This window comes from Coregonus clupeaformis, chromosome 34, assembly GCF_020615455.1.
Source record: "Coregonus clupeaformis isolate EN_2021a chromosome 34, ASM2061545v1, whole genome shotgun sequence".
NCBI lineage: Eukaryota > Metazoa > Chordata > Actinopteri > Salmoniformes > Salmonidae > Coregonus > Coregonus clupeaformis.
This window is the reverse complement of record NC_059225.1, coordinates 22,661,698-22,683,378: the sequence shown is the minus strand read 5'-3', so window position 1 is coordinate 22,683,378 and position 21,681 is coordinate 22,661,698. Positions and strand designations below refer to the sequence as shown.

The window sequence follows — 21,681 nt, the reverse complement described above, 5'->3', positions numbered from 1 at the left end:
GATACAGTGCATTTGGAAAGTATTCAGACCCCTTGACTTTTTCCACATTTTGTTACGTTACAGCCTTATTCTAAAATTGATTAAATCGTTTTTTTTCAGGCCAAAGAGTTCAATCTTGGTTTCATCAGACCAGAGAATCTTGTTTCTCATGGTCCGAGAGTCCTTTAGGTGCCTTTTGGCAAACTCCAAGCGGGCTGTCATGTGCCTTTTATTGAGGAGTGGCTTCCGTCTGGCCACTCTACCATAAAGGCCTGATTGGTGGAGTGCTGCAGAGATGGTTGTCCTTCTGGAAGGTTCTCCCATCTCCACAGAGGAACTCTGGAGCTCTGTCAGAATGACCATCGGGTTCTTGGTCACCTCCCTGACCAAGGCCCTTCTCCCCCGATTGCTCAGTTTGGCCGGGCGGCCAGCTCTAGGAAGAGTCTTGGTGGTTCCAAACATCTTCCATTTAAGATTTTATTTAATTTTGTATTTGATTTAACCTTTATTTAACTAGGCAAGTCAGTTGAGAACGAATTCTTATTTACAATGATGGCCTAAAAGGCAAAAGGCCCCCTGCAGGGACGGGGGCTGGGATTAAAAATAAAATTATAGGACAAAACACACATCACGACAAGAGAGACACCACAACACCACATAAAGAGAGCCCTAAGACAACAACATAGCATGGCAGCAACACATGACAACAGAGCATGGTAGCAACACCACATGACAACATGGTAGCAACACAACATGGCAGAAGCACAACATGGTAGCAGCACAAAACATGTTACAAACATTATTGGGCACAGACAACAGCACAAAGGCAAGAAGGTAGAGACAACAATACATCACGCGAAGCAGCCACAACTGTCAGTAAGAGTGTCCATGATTGAGTCTTTGAATGAAGAGATGGAGATAACTGTCCAGTTTGAGTGTTTTTTACAGCTCTTTCCAGTCGCTAGCTGCAGCTAACTGAAAAAAGGAGCGACCCAGGGATGTGTGTGCTTTGGGGATCTTTAAAAGAATGTGACTGGCAGAACGGGTGTTGTATGTGGAGGATGAGGGCTGCAGTAGGTACAGTGAGGGAAAAAAGTATTTGATCCCCTGCTGATTTTGTACGTTTGCCCACTGACAAAGAAATGATCAGTCTATCATTTTAATGGAAGATTTATTTGAATAGTGAGAGACAGAATAACAAACAAAAAAATCCAGATCCAAATCAGATTCCAAACTCTCCACCATGGCCAAGACCAAAGAGCTCTCCAAGGATGTCAGGGACAAGATTGTAGACCTACACAAGGCTGGAATGGGCTACAAGACCATCGCCAAGCAGCTTGGTGAGAAGGTGACAACAGTTGGTGCGATTATTCGCAAATGGAAGAAACACAAAAGAACTGTCAATCTCCCTCGGCCTGGGGCTCCATGCAAGATCTCACCTCGTGGAGTTGCAATGATCATGAGAACGGTGAGGAATCAGCCCAAAACTACACGGGAGAATCTTGTCAATGATCTCAAGGCAGCTGGGACCATAGTCACCAAGAAAACAATTGGTAACACACTACGCCGTGAAGGACTGAAATCCTGCAGCGCCCGCAAGGTCCCCCTGTACAACAAAGCACATATACAGGCCCGTCTGAAGTTTGCCAATGAACATCTGAATGATTCAGAGGAGAACTGGGTGAAAGTGTTGTGGTCAGATGAGACCAAAATGGAGCTCTTTGGCATCAACTCAACTCGCCGTGTTTGGAGGAGGAGGAATGCTGCCTATGACCCCAAGAACACCATCCCCACCGTCAAACATGGAGGTGGAAACATTATGCTTTGGGGGTGTTTTTCTGCTAAGGGGACAGGACAACTTCACCGCATCAAAGGGACGATGGACGGGGCCATGTACCGTCAAATCTTGGGTGAGAACCTCCTTCCCTCAGCCAGGGCATTGAAAATGGGTCGTGGATGGGTATTCCAGCATGACAATGACCCAGAACACACGGCCAAGGCAACAAAGGAGTGGCTCAAGAAGAAGCACATTAAGGTCCTGGAGTGGCCTAGCCAGTCTCCAGACCTTAATCCCATAGAAAATCTATGGAGGGAGCTGAAGGTTCGAGTTGCCAAACGTCAGCCTCAAAACATTAATGACTAGGAGAAGATCTGCAAAGAGGAGTGGGACAAAATCCCTCCTGAGATGTGTGCAAACCTGGTGGCCAACTACAAGAAACATCTGACCTCTGTGATTGCCAACAAGGGTTTTGCCACCAAGTACTAAGTCATGTTTTGCAGAGGGGTCAAATACTTATTTCCCTCATTAAAATGCAAATCAATTTATAACATTTTTGACATGCGTTTTTCTGGATTTTTTTGTTGTTGTTATTCTGTCTCTCACTGTTCAAATAAACCTACCATTAAAATTATAGACTGATCATTTCTTTGTCAGTGGGCAAACGTACAAAATCAGCAGGGGATCAAATACTTTTTTCCCTCACTGTATCTCAGATAGGGGGGATTGAGGCCTAAGAGAGTTTTATAAATAAGCATCAACCAGTGGGTCTTGCGACGGGAATACAGAGATGACCAGTTTTCAGAGGAGTGTAGAGTGCAGTGATGTGTCCTATAAGGAGCATTGGTGGCAAATCTGATGGCCGAATGGTAAAGAACATCTAGCCGCTCGAGAGCACCCTTACCTGCCGATCAATAAATTACGTCTCCGTAATCTAGCATGGGTAGGATGGTCATCTGAATCAGGGTTAGTTTGGCAGCTGGGGTGAAAGAGGAGCGATTATGATAGAGGAAACCAAGTCTAGATTTAACCTTAGCCTGCAGCTTGGATATGTGCTGAGAGAAGGACAGTGTACCGTCTAGCCATACTCCCAAGTACTTGTATGAGGTGACTTCCTCAAGCTCTAAACCCTCAGAGGTAGTAATCACACCGGTGGGGAGAGGGGCATTCTTCTTACCAAACCACATTACCTTTGTTTTGGAGGTGTTCAGAACAAGGTTATGGGCAGAGAAAGCTTGATGGACACTAAGAAAGCTTTTTTGTAGAGCATTTAACACAAAATCCAGGGAGGGGCCAGCTGAGTATAATAGGCAGTAGCTGAGACAGCAGATGTTCTGACTTTATACACTGCCCTCTTTGAGAGAGGTAGTTAGCAAACCAGGCCAAAGACCCCTCAGAGACACCAATACTCCTTAGCTGACCCACAATAATGGAATGCTCTACCGTATCAAAAGCTTTGGCCAAGTCAATAAAAAATAGCAGCAAAACATTGCTTAGAATCAAGGGCAATGGTGACATCATTTAGGACCTTTAAGGGTGCAGTGACACATCCATAACCTGAGCAGAAACCAGACTGCATACCAGAGAGAATACTATAGACATCAAGAAAGCCAGTCAGTTGATTATTGACAAGTTTTTCCAACACTTTTGATAAACATTGCAAAACAGAAATTGGCCTATAACAGTTAGGATCAGCTTGATCTCCCCCTTTAAATAAAGGATGCACCGTGGCTGCCTTCCAAGCAATGGGAACCTCCCCAGAGAGGAGAGACAGGTTAAAAAGGTCAGATAGGCTTAGCGATGATAGGGGCTGCAACCTTAAAGAAGAAAGGATCTAAACCATCTGACCCAGATGGGGTCAAGTTTAAGGAGCTCCTTTAGCACCTCAGACTCAGTGACTGCCTGCAGGGAGAAACTTTGTAGCGGGGCAGGGGAACAAGAGGGAGGAGCATCGGGGCTAGTCGCATTAGAAGGGCTGGGAGATGAGGAAATGTTGGATGGGTAATGAGGCATGGCTGAGTCAAATAGGAATCCTGACTTAATGAAGTGGTGATTAAAGAGCTCAGCCATGTGCTCCTTGTCAGTAACAACCACATCATCAACATTAAGGGACATGGGCAGCTGTGAGGAGGAGGGTTTATTCTCCAGGTCTTTAACCGTTTTCCAGAACTTCTTGGGGTTAGACCCACAGAGAGAGAATTTCTCCTTAAAGTAACTAACTTTGGCCTTCCGGATAGCCTGAGTGCACTTATTTCTCATTTGCCTGAACGAGAGCCAGTCAGCCTGAGTATGCATGTGCCGAGCCTTTCGCCAAATGGAATTCTTGAGGTGGAGTAACTCTGCCAGATCACGGTCGAACCAGGGGCTGAACCTGTTTTTAATTCTCGTTTTCTTTATGGGGGCGTGTTTGTTAACAATACCACTGAAAATATAAAAAAAAAGAAGATCCAAGTGTCTTTGACAGAAGGGATCAAGCTGATTCTATACCAATTTACAGAGGCCAGGACATGAAGGAAGGCTTGCTCATTAAAGTTTTTTAGCAAGCGTCTATGACAAATCAGGACAGGTCCCATTAGGAACACAGGCTGTAAAACAGTGATCACTAAAGGTCACTACAGAAAACACCAGACTGATACCTATCAGGATTATTTGTGAGGATAACATCAAGGAGAGTAGCCTTTTCTGGCTGTTTGGAGTCATACCTTGTGGGATTGGTAATAATCAGAGAAATATTTAGGGAGTCCTATTGCTTTAGGACTTGGTCAGGTGGTTTAAGCATGTCCCAGTTTAGGTCACCTAGCAGGACAAATTCAGACTTAGTGTAATGGGCCTGGAGAGAGCTTAGGGCAGGTAGGGTACAGGCCGGTGCTGATGGTGGACGATAATACCCAGCAACAGTCAACAAAGAGCTATTTGAAAGTTCAATGCTTAAAACCAGCAAATCAAATTGTTTGGAGACAGACAACTGAGCACTGAAGGTGTTCCTTGGTAAAGATTGCCACTCCACCCACTTTGGAAGATCTGTCTTGCCGAAAAAGGTTATAACCAGAAAGGTTATCATCAGCGTTCAAAACACTCTCTTAACCACGTCTCAGTAATGACCAACACATCTGGATTGGAGCTGTGAACCCACACTTTCAATTGATCAATTAAACCCATGCTTTTACAAGAGCAGAAATCAGTGAAACATATCAGAGCACAAGTCAGAATTGGGGCTAGCAACAGTAGATGGGCCAGGGTGTACATGCACATTTCCAGATATCATCAGCAGTAATACAATCAGGGCACGGCAGAGGACAGGGAGAGCTCTGCAATGTTTATTTTTTATGACATTTGAATGTGCATCAGATGGCAACAAGATATTGTACAGCAATTTTATCAGGTAACATGAATACAAAGCCGGCGAGAGGTGGTTAGAATAGGATGGGAGGCCAAGAGTCTGTGTAACCAATAGAGAGTCAGAGTCCCGAGTGTGGGAACAAACATAGTCTGTCCCACAGTTGGGTAAACAAGCAAGTTCATAGTCAACAAAGTCAACAAAGCACGAAGAATGATGGAGGCCACTGTGTTCTTGGGGACCTTCAATGCTGCAGAAATGTTTTGGTACCCTTCCCCAGATCTGTGCCTTGACCCAATCCTGTCTTGGAGCTCTATGGACAATTCCTTCGACCTCATAGCTTGGTTTTTGCTCTGACATGCACTGTCAACTGTGGGACCTTATATAGACAGGTGTGTGCCTTTCCAAATAATGTCCAATCAATTTAATTTACCACAGGTGGACTCCAATCAAGTTGTAGAAACATCTCAAGGATGATCAATGGAAACAGGATGTACCTGAGCTCAATTTCGAGTCTCATAGCAAAGGGTCTGAATACTTATGTAAATAAGGTATTTATTTTATTTTTTCTGCTTTGTCATTATGGGGTATTGTGTGTAGATTGATGAGAATAAAAAATAAAATAAAATTAGAATAAGGCTGTAAAGTAACACAATGTGGAAAAAGTCCAGGGGTCTGAATACTTTCCAAAGGCACTGTATGTACATCTAAGTAGGGATAAAGTAGATAGATATAAACAGTGACAGCAGCGTATGTGTTGAGTCAAAAGAGTTAGTGCAAACAGGGGTCAATGCAGATAGTTAAATAGTTAACCAATTGCTACCCGGACAAACTATTTAGCAGTCTTATGGCTTGGGGGTAAAAGCTGTTCATGGTTCTGTTGGTTGCAGAGAAAAGAGTCTCTGACTTGGGTGGCTGGAGTCTGACTCCGGCTATGTTTGAGCACCTGTTTACAGATAAAAGCTTAGCTCAAATTACATACACTAAAACTCACAAAGCGACTAGGCAATCAGGATAGATAATAAACAGAGTAGCAGCAACGTATGTGGTGTGAAAGTGTGTGTGTGTGTGTGTGTGTGTGTGTGTGTGTGGCATCAATATGCATGTGTGTGTGTGTTTTGTGTGTGTGTATGTGTGAGTAGAGTCAGTGCAAAAAAGGGTAAATGCAATAGTATGGGTAGCCATTTGATTAACTGTTCAGCAGTCTTATGGCTTGGGGGTAGAAGCTGTTCAGGTGCCTTTTGGTCCCAGACTTGGCGCTCCGGTGCCACTAGCCGTGCGGTAGCAGAGTGAACAGTCTATGGCTTGGATGGCTGGGGTCTTTGACAATTTTCCGGGCCTTCCTCTGACACCGCCTGGTATAGAGGTCCTGGATGGTGGGGAACTCGGCCCCAGTAATGTACTGGGCCGTCCGCACCACCCTCTGTAGCGCCTTGTGACTGAAGGCGGTGCAGTTGCCATACCAATCGGTGATGCAGCCAGTCAAGATGCTCTTAAATGGTGCAGCTGTAAAACCTTTTTGAAGATCTGAGGGGCCAATGCAAATTGTTTTCAACCTCCTGAGGCGCTATTATGCCTTCTTCATGACTGTGCTGGTTTGAGGACCATTTTAAGTCCTTAGTGATGTGGGCACCAAGGAACTTGAAGTTCTTGACCTTCTCCACTATAGCCCCGTCGACGTAGTCCACGATCAGCTCCTTTGTCTTGCTCACGTTAAGGGAGAGGTTATTTTGCTGGCACCACACAGCCAGGTCTCTGACCTCCTCACTGTAGGCTGTCTCGTCGTCGTCGGTGATCAGGCCTACCACCGTCGTGTCATCAACAAACTTGATGATGGTGTTGGAGTCGTGCATGGCCATACAGTCATGGGTGAACAGGGAGTACAGGAGGGGACTAAGCACACACTGGATTCAAAACGTATTTTAAATATTTCAAGGACTAACTGTATTTGTTTGAGCTTGCCTGGCGCAATGGAACCAATGGAATAGTCCAGAAACTGCAAACCCACACGTCTAGGCACTCCAATCAAATGCTGAAAAGTATTTGAAAATTAATCTAATACCACTTGAACCCAGGTCTGGTTAGTTAGCGCTGAACCAAAAACACAGTGCTCATTCCTGAGTTATAGAGAGAGAAAGGTGAAAGCCTGTCTGTCTCTCTTTTGTCTCAGCAGAGTTAGAAAAGGTTACTGCACTAATTCTTTGATGGGCATTAGAACCTGGGAAACATTGTCTGGCAGGATCAAAGGGAACCCTGGGTAATTACTGTAGTTACCTTCAGTGATGCTGTTAAATTAACCACACACACAGACAGACAGACACAACCTTACCCTCACTAGCTAGTTTTAATGGGCTTCGAAAGAAGAGGCATAAAGCAGAGGGAAAACAGTGGCAGTGTCTCAATCGAGACAGCTATCTTCCTTTTCTTGTGTCCTTTCCTCAGCTAGCTTCCTTTCCTTGTGTCCTTTCCTCCATGACCCCCAACCTGTCATGGCCAGGACAGGAGAAGGCCATTGAGGATCAACTCATCCAGTCCTGTCAGCCATTACAGTACAGAGTTGATGAAAAGAGAAAATTGAGGAAAAGGGAGATAGATGGTAAAAGATGTGATCGCTGAGTTAGATTATCTATTTTTATAACGAGATCAATGATGGCTGAGGGATTTGACTCTCCTGGGATGAGGAGAGGAGGATCACACACAGGAGATGAGATGTGGATACGTTCGTTTGGCGCTCTTTTGCTCTGGCTGTCTGTGTAAACAGGACATGATAAGGAGCGAGGAGAGGAAATGGCAGGCTTTTGGGAGTTTCTCCCCCTTTACCTCGACAGATCTTTGTGATGCATGGAGAAGCGTTTAACCTGTCAATTTCCTATGATATAACAATATTCTGTGCAGGTCTATCTCAAACTAGGGCTGGGCTGTATACCGTATTTTACTATACACCGGTATTGATGCACGGACCGGTTTGGGTTTTTACTTACCTTCTATCACGGTATTTGAATGTTTGGTTTGTTAAATGTGATACGCTGTGTGTAATGTCAATTTTTATAGTTTACACCGCTACTGGAGTCATCTCTCTCCGCTCTCTTGCTCCATGCTGCTTTCCACACAGACCTAGTCCTGCCCCCTGTCACTCAAGGAGCGCATGTGTTGTTGCTCGACCATGAGACACTTGCGTTAAGTCTGCATGGTCAATGCAGCAGCACATGCAACAATGTTGATGACTACAATGCGGTTTCCACTTTGCTTCTTAATATAAATCCACAAGCGTTCTACAATTACACTATTAGTTTGTGTTTCTTACATCTGCAAACAGCTAGTTTGTCTTTTCTTAGCAAGACCTGTTAGCCGCTAATGCTAATCACTAGTTAGCTGGCTAGCTAATAAATGTACTGAGTCAGAGTAAATGTAGCTAGTTATACAGCCTGGTACCAGTGATGGTGTAGGCCTAAATCAGCATGTTGTTTGTGCAACAATATCTTCTAAATCAAAGAGGAATAGGCGAAGTAGCTAAGAGAAAACATTTAATGTAGCCAAAGATTATAGGGTCCCCTAGGATTGTTTTTTTGTGTTTAAGTTTAACTGAACATTATAAAACAATCAGAATTGAGAGAGACCGATTGAAATCACTTAGAATGTATGTGTTTCCAACCGTCAAAAATTCAAAAAATACAGTGATATTATGTTTTTGCCATATGGCCCAGCCCTATCTCAAACACGCAGAATAAAAAAATAAAAAAAATAAAAACATCATTACCAATGGGCTTGTTCAGTCCTCCTCCCTCTGTTGTGGCCCCTCCTCTCTCCCAGGGCCGGTGCCAGAGGTCTGCTCCTCTCCCTGACCCTCTCCACGGGCCCCTGGAACACAGTACATATAGGCTGAATGAAGCTAAATATACTACTGTAAAATCACATTATTTCTGACAGTCTTTTTAAGGCATCCATTAGACACAGATTGTGGTGACGCACGGCCGAGCGCCTGCTGCCCCAACATTAGCCAAAGGGACGTTTCGTTTAACATACCAGGCTACCAGCCAGGCGAGTGATTGGGGACCCCTGGCCACTCTGTCAGGCTCTATATTCAATAAACCAAGAGCATTCTACTGTGTAAATTATTCAGTTAACACACCTTATCCTCTTCAAACAACCTTGTTAGAGAACCTCAAGAGTGAAAAGCAGGATGAAAGGGAGGGGAAAAAAGACAAGGGAAGGAAAATAAGCAATACAACTCAGACACCATCATTCACCTGCAACTCAGCAAAACTCTGGGTACATCTCTAAGCTCTCGGAGTACTCAGCCAGAGAAAAGAGATAATTCACCCTGACACCTCCATTGTTTCAGAGTAACGGTAACACACGTGCGTGTGCACACAGACACACACACAGAACATTGTTTTCAGTACATATTTGTTATTTTTATTTTACCTTTATTTAACTAGGCAAGTCAGTTAAGAACAAATTCTTATTTACAATGACGGCCTACACCGGCCAATTGTGCACCGCCCTATGGGACTCCCAATCACGGCCGGTTGTGATACAGCCTGGAATCGAACCAGGGGTCTGTAGTGACGCCTCAAGCACTGAGATGCAGTGCCTTAGACCGCTGCGCCACTTGGGAATAATGGCTCTAGATCAGGGATTGGCAACTTTGATGGGGGTGGGGGCCACAAAAAAACGGAACTCATCATGAGGGGCCGCAGTGGCTCGTGGGTCTGCGTACCCACATCCATACAAATGTTTTATTTGTCCGCGGGCCTACATAAGGGAATGATGCCTCTGTTCTTCTGCAGTTTTAAAACACATAGAGAAATGCTTAAGTCAACCCATATGCAACATATGTACACTACCGGTCAAAAGTTTTAGAACACCTACTCATTCAAGGGTTTTTCTTTATTTTCACTATTTTCTACATTGTTGAATAATAGTGAAGACATCAAAACTATGAAATAACACATATGGAATCATGTAGTAACCAAAAAAGATTCTTCAAATAGCCACCCTTTGCCTTGATGACAGCTTTGCACAATCTTGGCATTCTCTCATCCAGCTTCACTTGGAATGGTTTTCCAACAGTCTTGAAGAAGTTCCCACATATGCTGAGCACTTGTTGGCTGCTTTTCCATCACTCTGCTGTCCGACTCATCCCAAACCATCTCAATTGGGTTGAGGTCGGGGGATTGTGGAGGCCAGGTCAACTAATGCAGCACTCTGTCACTCTCCTTCTTGGTAAAATAGCCCTTACACTTGTTGGAGGTGTGTTGAGTCATTGTCCTGTTGAAAAACAAATGATAGTCCCACTAAGCCCAAACCAGATGGGATGGCGTATTGCTGCAGAATGCTGTGGTAGCCATGCTGGTTAAGTGTGCCTTGAATTCTAAATAAATCACAGACAGTGTCACCAGCAAAGCACCCCCACACCATAACACCTCCTCCTCCATGCTTTACGGTGGGAACTACACATGCAGAGATCATCCGTTCACCAACACCACGTCTCACAAAGACACGACGGTTGGAACCAAAAATGTCCAATTTGGACTCCAGACCAAAGGACAAATTTCCACCGGTCTAATGTCCATTGCTCGTGTTTCTTGGCCCAAGCAAGTCTCTTCTTCTTATTAGTGTCCTTTAGTAGTGGTTTCTTTGCAGCAATTCGACCATGAAGGCCTGATTCACACAGTCTCTTCTGAACAGTTGATGAGATGTGTCTGTTACTTGAACTCTGTGAAGCATTTATTTGGGCTGCAATTTCTGAGGCTGGTAACTCTAATGAACTTATCCTCTGCAGCAGAGGTAACTCTGGGTCTTCCATTCCTGTGGCGGTCCCCATGAGAGACAGTTTCATCATAGCGCTTGATGGTTTTGCGACTGCACTTGAAGAAACTTTCAAAGTTCTTGAAATGTTCCAGATTGACTGACCTTCATGTCTTAAAGTAATGATGGACTGTCGTTTCTCTTTGCTTATTTGAGCTGTTCCTGCCATAATATGGACTTGGTCTTTTACCAAATAGGGCTATCTTCTGTATACCCCCCCTACCTTGATACAACACAACTGATTGTCTCAAACGCATTAAGAAGGAAAGAAATTCCACACATTAACTTTTAAGAAGGCACACCTGTTAACTGAAATGCATTCCAGGTGACTACCTCATGAAGCTGGTTGAGAGAATGCCAAGAGTGTGCAAAGCTGTCATCAAGGCAAAGGGTGGCTATTTGAAGAATCTCAAATCTCAAATATATTTTGCTTTGTTTAACACTTTTCTGGTTACTACCTGATTCCATATGTGTTATTTCATAGTTTTGATGTCTTCACTATTATTCTACAATGTAGAAAATAGTAAAAATAAAGAAAAACCCTTGAATGAGTAGGTGTTCTAAAACTTTTGACCGGTAGTGTACATATGTTGCAGTATATAGGAAAGGAACACTAAACTTTAAACATACAGGGCCGGTTTCCCAGATACAGATTGAGCCTCATCCTGGATTTAAAAGCTAGATCTATGGAGAATATCAATTAAAATGCTTTAGGGTTGGGCGGTATCCAGATTTCCATACCTTAATACCGTGCTTGTGCCATCGAGGGATATACGGTATTACCGGTAATGCACACAAGGGTGATATTTTTTTGGGGGAAACAAAAAAAACTAACTAAAAAGACGTCACTTACCAGAATGCTAACAAAATTCTAACCAGTACTAAGGAATTCTCATAGCGGATGCTAGGTAAATGCTAATGAGCGCATGCAAACATTTACTACTAGGGCAGACAACCCAGCTCATAAAGTATCTCAAAGCGCAGTTTGCAGCACGCACAAAACAAATATTAGGCAGCAGGGATCTTAATCCAGGAGGGGATTGTCTCTGCTGCTATTACCAAGCTTGATCTTGCAAGCTAACATCAGCCACATAGCTAACATTTACATGACATTTACATTTTTCTTTACATTTTAGTTATTTAGCAGACGCTCTTATCCAGAGCGACTTGCAGTTAGTGAATGCATACGTTTCTTAAATTTTTTATACTGGCAAACCCCGTGGGAAACGAACCCACATCCCTGCCGGCCAAACCCTCCCCTACCTTGGACGACGCTGGACCAATTGTGCGCCGCCCATGGGTCTCCCGGTTGTGGCCGGCTGCGACAGAGCCTGGACTCGAACCAGGATCTCTAGTGGCACAGCTAGCACTGCGATGCAGTGCCTTAGACCACTGCGCCACTCGGGAGTCATTAGCAAGTTAGCAAAACCCAGCTGGAGAGGATTTATTTGGCAGATCTTAGATAGTTAACTTAATAGTTATAAGATATATAGCTGGCAAACAGTATTGAATTTCATAATTTCACTTGATCACCTCACTTAAGTTGTACTGCAGGAGTGACTCATCTCAGGAAGCTCCCATTTTGCTCGTTGTGCTTCTTTGTAAACAAACACACGTAACTGGTTCAAACCACTGTTTTGGGAAACCTTCATAAATGAACAATTATCTAACGGGCGAAACGATGAACGCGATCTGGTTGATCTATTACCATAATGCACTGGAAATATGCATATGCAGCTGGAAAGGTAAGTCTAGGCTCCAGTTTCAGGTATTGTGAGTAAGAAATGTCAGTCACATGGTAAACAAGCATTGTATCAATGTAACAGCGATAGGTTTAGGCTACTACATGTTACTCTAATTTTCCCTATACCCATCATTCCCTATACCCATCATGCTACAACCTAGCCTTAAAATGAAAGTTTACAACGTAGGTGCACACAGGTCGAGAGATAAATTTGAGGTGACAGACACTGACATATGCAATACTGCCATGCACACTCTTGCCTGCATCTAGCTGATCTAGGGTGTAATTATTAGTTCAATAGTTGCAAACATAAGTTTCTATTGGACAAATTCAGGTATGTTTATTACCGTTTCGTTCCATTTGCTTCCGTTTTTAAGAAATGTTTTTCAACTGAATCGGCGGAATGAATACACCCCTTATCACGCGTAAATACAGTTCACTTTCATAGCAGCCACGTTGTATTCCTTCTCGCATCTATGCACTCTCCTTCTCTCAGCTTTTCCATTCGCTTGTGGACTTCAATGCACAACACATCAGCCGTATGTGACAAGTCAAAACAACCTTTCCAAGCCAAACCATATCATAACCGCTACACACAGCCTACATCGTTGTCACCATATTAGCTAAAGTAATGTCATAGTCAACATAGCAAATAGAACTAAAGCGTTAGTAAACCCGCTACAAACATGCAGTGACGTTACAGTGTACAGTCAGTAAGCAGTTTAGCACTGACACCGCCAGGCACTAGTGGCAATACATTTGTAAAACCAAAAGCTTACCTTGACTTGGAAGAGTTCCCGTGTTGTGTTGGATAGTCATAGCCAGCTAGCTAACATAGCATCCCTCTGTTTGAGCAGGGGCTAAACTAGCTAGCAGCATTTGCTAGCTAAGTAAGTGAAACTGAAAGAAAATGATGAAATCTCTATCTCTCTCTAGCTTCTCTTTCATTTTGGAAGAAATGAATTTGTTCAAAACTGTTCAACTATTGTCTTTCTCTTTCTTTGAGTCAACTACTCACTACATTTTATGCACTACAGTGCTAGCTAGCTGTAGCTTATGCTTTCAGTACTAGATTCATTTTCTGATCCTTTGATTGGGTGGACAACATGTCAGTTCATGCTGCAAGAGCTCTGATAGGTTGGAGGACGTCCTCCGGAAGTTACTGTGTACATCTATGGAAGGCGGGTGAGAACCATGAGCCTCCTAAATTTTGTATTGAAGTCAATGTACCCAGAGCAGGACGGAAGCTAGCTGTCCTCCGGCTACACCATGGTGCTACCCTACAGAGTGCTGTCGAGGATACTGTAGACAGTCATTGCAAAACAGTGTTTTAATCAATCATTTGGTGACATTAATATATTTAAAATATAGTTTGATCTAAAAAGGATAACTTTTTAAATGTTAATCTGAAATTCACTGAGGAGAATGGTCCTCCCCTTCATCCTCTGAGGAGCCTCCACTGCGGTATATACTCTCTTTCCACAGTACAGAAAGTCCTTGAAGAGTAATATGCATGTTCTTTCCACAGACAGAGAGAGAAAGAGAGAGAGAGAGAGAAAATAACCTTGAAAAGAGCGAGAAAGAAAGACAGAGAGAGAGAGAGAGAGAGAGAGCTAGTCCCAGGGCTGTGAGGCTTTAAGTCAACTGACCGACACTCCTCATTATCAACTCACACAGTACGAATTGGAGCTAACAGGCTTTGGCCCCGGCAGAGAGGCCCATGAGACAGTGTGTGTGAGACATTGTGCTGAGGAGCAGTGAAAGGGGTCAGCTCTTAAACCACAATCCTTTCCAAATAGCCTCTCAGGCTTTGTAGGATGACCGGAGCATACTTCTGACAGCTACTACCCAAGTAGCTAATATAATTTCCACACACTAAAATACTGCTGTGTGTACTTCGCTATTGGTTAGTGGCGCAAGGTTGCTACAGTATGTACAGAAGGAGGTAAAAAGTTATGCTACTGGTGTTTTATATATTCTATGACATTACATTTTATGTACCAAGATGTTCAAATAAACAGTTAAAACTTCCATTCTGTTTTTCCTCCCACCATCCCATGCAGCTATCAGGTTCATCTTCCCTCCACAGGGCTGGGCTGGCATTTACATTGCCACTCCCTCCCTCCGCCATCACCATCCAGACCAGGGCTGTAACCAGTAACCTTGCAATGTAAATTATTACATTTGTGATTCAAGCTTTCCACTTCAAACATGCTGTTTATACAGGCCCTTGATATAGCGAGAGATAAAGAGCAACGGCCAGAGCCATAGAGATGTGTGTTTTCCTCTGTTTTGTGTGTTTTCCTGGGGGTGTTGAATGTCATTAGCCTACGCCGAGGCTTTGTGTGTGTATGTTATTCATAATGGCATTCTATCTACATACTACAGGGCCATGCCTCTCGTTCTGCTAGCTTATAAACTCAACATCAACTCAGCCGCAGGGCAGTGGAATGGCAATGGCATATGTGGATTTGAATTCAAAATGATTAAGTTTCTTTAGATGGAGGTGACAGAGGAAATGGATTGCCTTTTGTTTTATAGATTAAATGAATCTAAAAGCTCCTGAAACCATTTTCACTTCAGTTCCATTTTACTCACAAATGTAGATTGGTTAACTGATTAAAGTCCAAACTGTTTGGTTCACCATCTCTGACTGCATCCCAAATGGAACCCTATACCCGGCCCCTGGTCAAAAGAAGTGTACAATATAGGGAATGGGGTGCCATTTGGCACACAATCTCTGGTTATTAAAAAAATTACTTGGTCCGACCTTAGTCCCCTGATGTTAGTTTTATGCTATAGCACAGATCATTTCATCTTGTCATTGTTTTCATTATCAAACAAAATGGCCCATCGGCAGGTGGTCCAAGCTCCCTTCCCTCACCTGTCATGCTAAAGTCTTAAACTTGGAGACAAAAACAAAGAGCAAGGTGTTTTTTTGTAAAATCACATACAGCTGCACCGTACCACCGAATCCCAAATTAACCTCGACCACATGAAAACCTGCCGTCTCCATTTCGGGTAGGGGAGGAAAATTACACCCCTCCACTCCGTGCCTTGGTATAAAACCTCAATTAGAGCACAGCAGTGATGTCACCAGTGAGAGAATAAGGGGTTCTGTTGTTGCCAAGGCAGGGTGCTTCACTAAATAGACTCGCATCTAAAAACACCTCTAAAGTTAGTTTGTTAACTTTGTGTGTAGAGGGCTAGTGTAGGCCAAGCCTTGGCTTATGGGTAGTTCAAAGAAAGTTGTTCATCCCATCCAACTGGCAAGAACTGGCCTGTCATGCTGCCTCACATGGTGACACAACGTACAGTTCAAATGTAATCATTCAATCACCACCATTTGGGCTCCTACTACTAGGCCTAGTCTACATGTTTAGCCCTGTGTATATAAAAAACTTGGTATGATACACACACACACACACACACACACACACACACACGTATGCACACACACTCCGTTTGACCTGCTCTGATCCTACTGGAGACGAGTGGGAGAGTCCTGGCTGGCTCCTGTCTGTCTCTCCTCTCTACTTCTGCCCCCATTTTAACCCTATATTAACAACTACTAGAATACACATACACAGGCCCTGTATTAGTAAGGCCTCTCACACTGCCCACCATGCTGTACTGTGCTGGGCATTCAGATATTTTCTTTCCACATTGCATTTTCTAGCACAGCTTGGCTCTCTAGAAGCGAACAGAACTCACCCCATAACATATCCCGTCCCATATGTGTGAGAGCTATATGAGAAAAGAAAGCAGGGTGGCCCTATATCGTATCATACTAACTGAATAGAGCATGGCTGTGTCCCAATTGGCACCTTATTCATTAGTGATGGGAAGAAAAAAGAAATCGATAGTTACATATCGCAATTTTATTTTTGGATATTATATATCAATATTTGACTCCAAGTATCGATTTGTAAAAAAAAAGATATATGTTTTGCTACAGTAGGTAGCAATTGCTAGCACTAGTCGGCTGTACCGGAGCCAAAACTCCAGTATTTTTCATCCTAAAGCTTGTTCTCCATCTTCTTTTTAAATAGTGAGCCAATTTGTTTTCAGTACTTTTATTTCCATGACTGATCAAAACTCGTTTTCTCATGGCTCTCGTCTCTCTGCAGCAGACATATGGTGAGCAATATGTTTGGAACATCAAATCGCAATATCGAATTGCAATACATACAGAATCGAGAGAATCGCAATACGTATCGGCACCTAAGTGTCGTGATAATATCGTACCATGAGGTCCCTGGCAATTCCCAGCCCTATTCCCTATGGTGCACTACTTTTTCCCAGAGCCCATAGGGTCCACCTGCCATGGTTGAGCGAGAGACACAGTTCAACTGTTCAGCCAGGGACAACAGAGACTGCTCGCAAGTGCCAGCAGCGTTCCTTTCCTTCTCTTTGTGACCGACGGGAGAAAAGTAGATCCACAATGTGTGAATACATTGGAGCTGTGAGCCACTTCTAACCAGAGTAACAGTACTGTGTGTCAAGAAGCAAGCTGCTCAGTGCCTACAGAAGTCAACCAGGGGGAGGCATTTTATTCTTACATTGAAAAACAGCAGTAGACTCACTAAATATGTACAACCCAATAGGTTGGTACAAAAGAAAACGTTGAAAAGATTGAAACAACTCACACAGGTGCAAACCCAGAGACACAGATACTCTGTAAAGTGGAACAGAAACCCTGTTGGATTATGAAGACAAGACTTTGAGCGCCAAGCTCCCAAAACTTAACGAGGGAGAGATCAAAAGCCTGTGTGTTCCTGGCGAGCGGAACCAATCAGCCAGGAGGGCCCGGCCAGGAGAGGAGAGGAGGAGAGACAAGCGCTTCCCTTTTAAATTGATCCCACAGAGACCCTGATGGTGGTTACCCTTGACTCAGGAGATATAACAACTCTCCAAGCCCCACGGATCTGAGAAGACTCGGTGAAGAGACACCGGAGAGAGGGAGGGATAGAGAGAGATGGAGGGATAGAGAGAGATGGAGGGATAGAGGGAGAGAGAGAGGGGGAAAAAAGAGTGAGAGAAGACAGAGTTGAGGCTAGGATAGAGAGCAGGGTGGAGACAGAGAACAGAACAAAGAGCTGACCTCAGTCTCTGGGGCAGTCAGTTAGTCAGTCAGTCAATGTGTATCCAGACAGCGTCCGATCCAAGCCCTCCCTGGATATGATGCCAAAAGACAGACACGGATTCTGGAGTATCAACTATCAAAACTAACCGATGTTACATGTCCTGATGATGTACTTTAGCAGCAAGTGTCTATTTACTCTGTCCTGTTCTGGCAGATTAAGCCTTGTCTCAGTAAGGTCTGAGATCAGACTCTGGACCACACCAGTCTGTTTAATCCCCCTGAGCATGGAGCTCGAGGGAACAATGGTATCACTTCAGCCCAGAGACCCAACATGCTCCCAGACTCTCAACACAGCCTGCCCGGTGACCAACACATCGGCTCAGACACACTTTGCTGTGTGTGTGTGTCCGTTTTTTGTGTGTGTCCTATCCGTTTTCGCTAGTCTTATTCCTTTATTGCATTAATAAAGGTGATACAGTACTCAGTTGTTGATCTCTCTAGCTGCTTGCTATAAAGATCTCATTCTCTCTCTCTCCCTCCCTCCCTCGCTTTCTCTCTCTCTGTAGACACATGAAGCCTACCTTTCAGAGAGGTGAAGGGTCAAAAGCTAGTATGTGTTGTGACTACATCTTGGTGGAGGCAATTTATTAGGTACAGTGCCTTCAGAAAGTATTCACACCCCTTGACTTTATCCATATTTTGCTGTTACAGCCTGAATTTAAAAATTGATTAAATTTAGATTTTTTTTGTCACTGGCCTACACACACACAATACCCCATAATGTCAAAGTGGAATTATGTTTTTAGAAACGTGTACAAATTAATAAAAAATGAAAAGATGAAATGTGTTGAGTCAATAAGTATTCAACTAAGTTCCCGAGTGGCGCAGTGGTCTAAGGCACTGCATTGCAGTGCTAGCTGTGCCACTAGAGATCCTGGTTCGAATCCAGGCTCTGTCATAGCCGGCCGCGACTGGGAGACCCATGGGGTGGCGCACAATTTGTCCAGGGTAGGGGAGGGAATGGCCGGCAGGGATGTAGCTCAGTTGGTAGAGCATGGTGTTGTGGGTTCGATTCCCACGTATGAAAAATAAAATTAAAAAATAATGTATGCACTAACTGTAAGTTGCTCTGGATAAGAGTGTCTACTAAAATGTAAACTCCTTTGTTATGACACGCCTAAATAAGTTCAGGAGTTAACGTTTGCTTAATAAGTTGCATGGAATCACTGTGTGCAATAATAGTGTTTAGCATGATTTTTGAATGACTACCTCATCTCTGTACCCCACGCATACAATTATCTGTAAGGTACCTCAGTCGAGCAGTGAATTTCAAATACAGATTCAACCACAAAGATCAGGGAGGTTTTCCAATGCCTCGCAAAGAAGGGCACCTATTGGTAGTCACTACAAAGAATCAGTTACAGAGTTTAATGGCTGTGATAGGAAAAACCTGAGGATGGATCAATAACATTGTAGTTACTCCACAATACTAATCTAAATGACATAGTGAAAAGAAGGAAGCCTGTACAGAATACAAATATTCCAAAACATGAATCCTGTTTGCAATAAGGCACTAAAGTCAAACTGAAAAGATTTGGCAAAGAAATTAACTTTATGTCGTGAATACAAAGCATTATGTTTGGGGCAAATCCAACACAACACATCACTGAGTACCACTCTTCATATTTTCAAGCATGGTAGTGGCTGCATCATGTTATGGGTATGCTTGTCATTGGCAGGGACTAGGGAGTTTATGATACAAATTCATGGATTAGAGCTAAGCACAGGTAAAATCCTAGAGGAAAACCTGGTTCAATCTGCTCTCCACCAGACACTGGGAGACAAATTCACCTTTTAGCAAGACGATAACCTAAAACACAAGGCCAAATATACATTGAAGTTGCTTACCAAGACGACATTGAATGTTCCTGAGTGGCCTAGTTAGTTTTTACTTAAATCGGCTTGAAAATCTATGTTAAGACTTGAAAATGGCTGTCTAGCAATGATTAACAACCAACTTGACAGAGCTTGAAGAATTGTTTAAATAATAACGTGAAAATATTGTACAATGCAGGTGTGCAAACCTCTTAGAAACGTACCCAGAAAAACTAACATGTATTGACTCAGGGGGTTGAGTACTTATGTAATCAAGATACAGTATATTAGTGTTTTATTTTTCATCATTCTTTACAAATGTTAGGATTTTTCTTCCAGTTTGACAGAGTATTTTATGTAGATCGTTGACAAAGAAATGACAATTAAATCAACAGCAAAATGTGGAAAAAGTCAAGGGGTATAAATACTTTCTGAAGGCACTGTAAAGGCTTTACATGCCCTCTCCACACTAAAACACATGCACTGTCTCCACTGGCCTTAGAGGTGCCTCTGAGATATAGAGTCTCCTTACAGGACGAGAAGAGGTGAGCCGGGGGGAGTTGAGAGGTGAGAAGCAGGAGTTGAGGTAAGGGGGAGCTAGCAAAAGTAATCTATAGCATTCCAACACACATTTACATTTAAGTCATTTAGCAGACGCTCTTATCCAGAGCGACTTACAGGAGCCTTAGATGTAGGCCTGCCAGCCAGGTCAACTACAGTTTGAGGGGGAGTGCAAACAGGGAGAGGAGAGGAGAGGAGAGGAGGGTTATGGGTAAATGCAATACAGGAGGATCCATCCATATAATTAGAATGATTCAATACAATACCTTGGAAATAAAAGAAAGAGAGGATAGCTTGTCCACTTCAGGGTTCTACACTAACTTTTTCAGTTGGTGGCACCTGCACATGATTTGGTCACACAAATGTTCTTTCAAAAATGTATAATGACTCCCATAATGTGCCTGCATTCTATACAGAACCAGGCTAATAATGACTAGCCTTCTTTTAAATTAGAATGCCCTTGTGTTCTTATGTTGATTTGGATCGATTTACTGTAACAGCAAAGAGACTGTTAAAATGTAATTATTGCAGATTACAAAAGTGCCATATTTTCTGCTAAATCCTCTAGAGGGCAGAATTAGGAAAAACAATACTTTATACCAAAACGATACTTTCAAACCCCACCCCACCAAAAAAGCGGAGAGAAGGACTGTGATTTCCCTGGTTTTTTCCTGGTTTTCGCACTTTGTTTCATAGAAAAACAAACATTGGATATTCTAAGTCCACAACAATGCTTAAACCACATCAGGTGACCATTTTTGAGAAATTCAATGTTTTTGTAGTTACCCTTTAATTCAGGTGCACACCAGCCAGACTGTTGTGTTTGGATAGTCGTGTTTCTGTAGCCATAGGCGGCGCGTGAGTTTCAAGTTTGGGGAAGCAAATTTTCACCATAGAAATGCACTGCTACAATAAATAATTCCATGCATCATCACATTTGCAAATTTATGTAAGATAGCCTACTATTCTTAATGTGATGAGTAGATTGGATTGTCATAATTTAGGCTAATAATATAACAAATCACTGTTTGCAAAAAAGACCATTCACTGCATGGCTGAGCAGGTAGTGGCATAGAGTAGGCCAAGGCTACAGCGTACAGTGCATTGGGAAAGTATTCAGACCTTCACCTTTTCCACATTTTGTTATGTTACAGGCTTATTCTAAAATGGATTATCTAGTTTTTTCCCCTCATCAATCTACACACAATACCCCATTATGACAGGTTTTTAGACATTTTTGCAAATGTATTAAAAATAAAAAACTGAAAAATATGACATTTACATAAGTACTCAGCCCCTTTACTCAGTACTTTGTTTAAGCACCTTTGGCAGCGATTACAGCCTAGAGCCTTCTTGGGTATGACGCTACAAGATTGGCACACCTGTATTTGGGGAGCTTTTCCCATTCTTCTCTGCAGATCCTCTCAAGCTCTGTCAGGTTGGTATGGCAACTGCTCGGCATCCGACCGCAAGGCACTACAGAGGGTAGTGTGTACAGCCCAGTACATCAC

General features: G+C 43.2%; 1 protein-coding gene across 1 annotated transcript in view; it reads right to left on the bottom strand.

Annotated features, from left to right (window-relative positions):
• LOC121549976 (zinc finger protein 438) overlaps positions 1–21,681 on the bottom strand; it is a 95,387-nt gene that overhangs the window by 23,541 nt on the left and 50,165 nt on the right. The window contains exon 2 of the mRNA XM_041862013.1: positions 8,851–8,951. The gene's annotated coding sequence lies outside the window, so the exon portion shown is untranslated. The remainder of the gene's footprint in view (positions 1–8,850; positions 8,952–21,681) is intronic.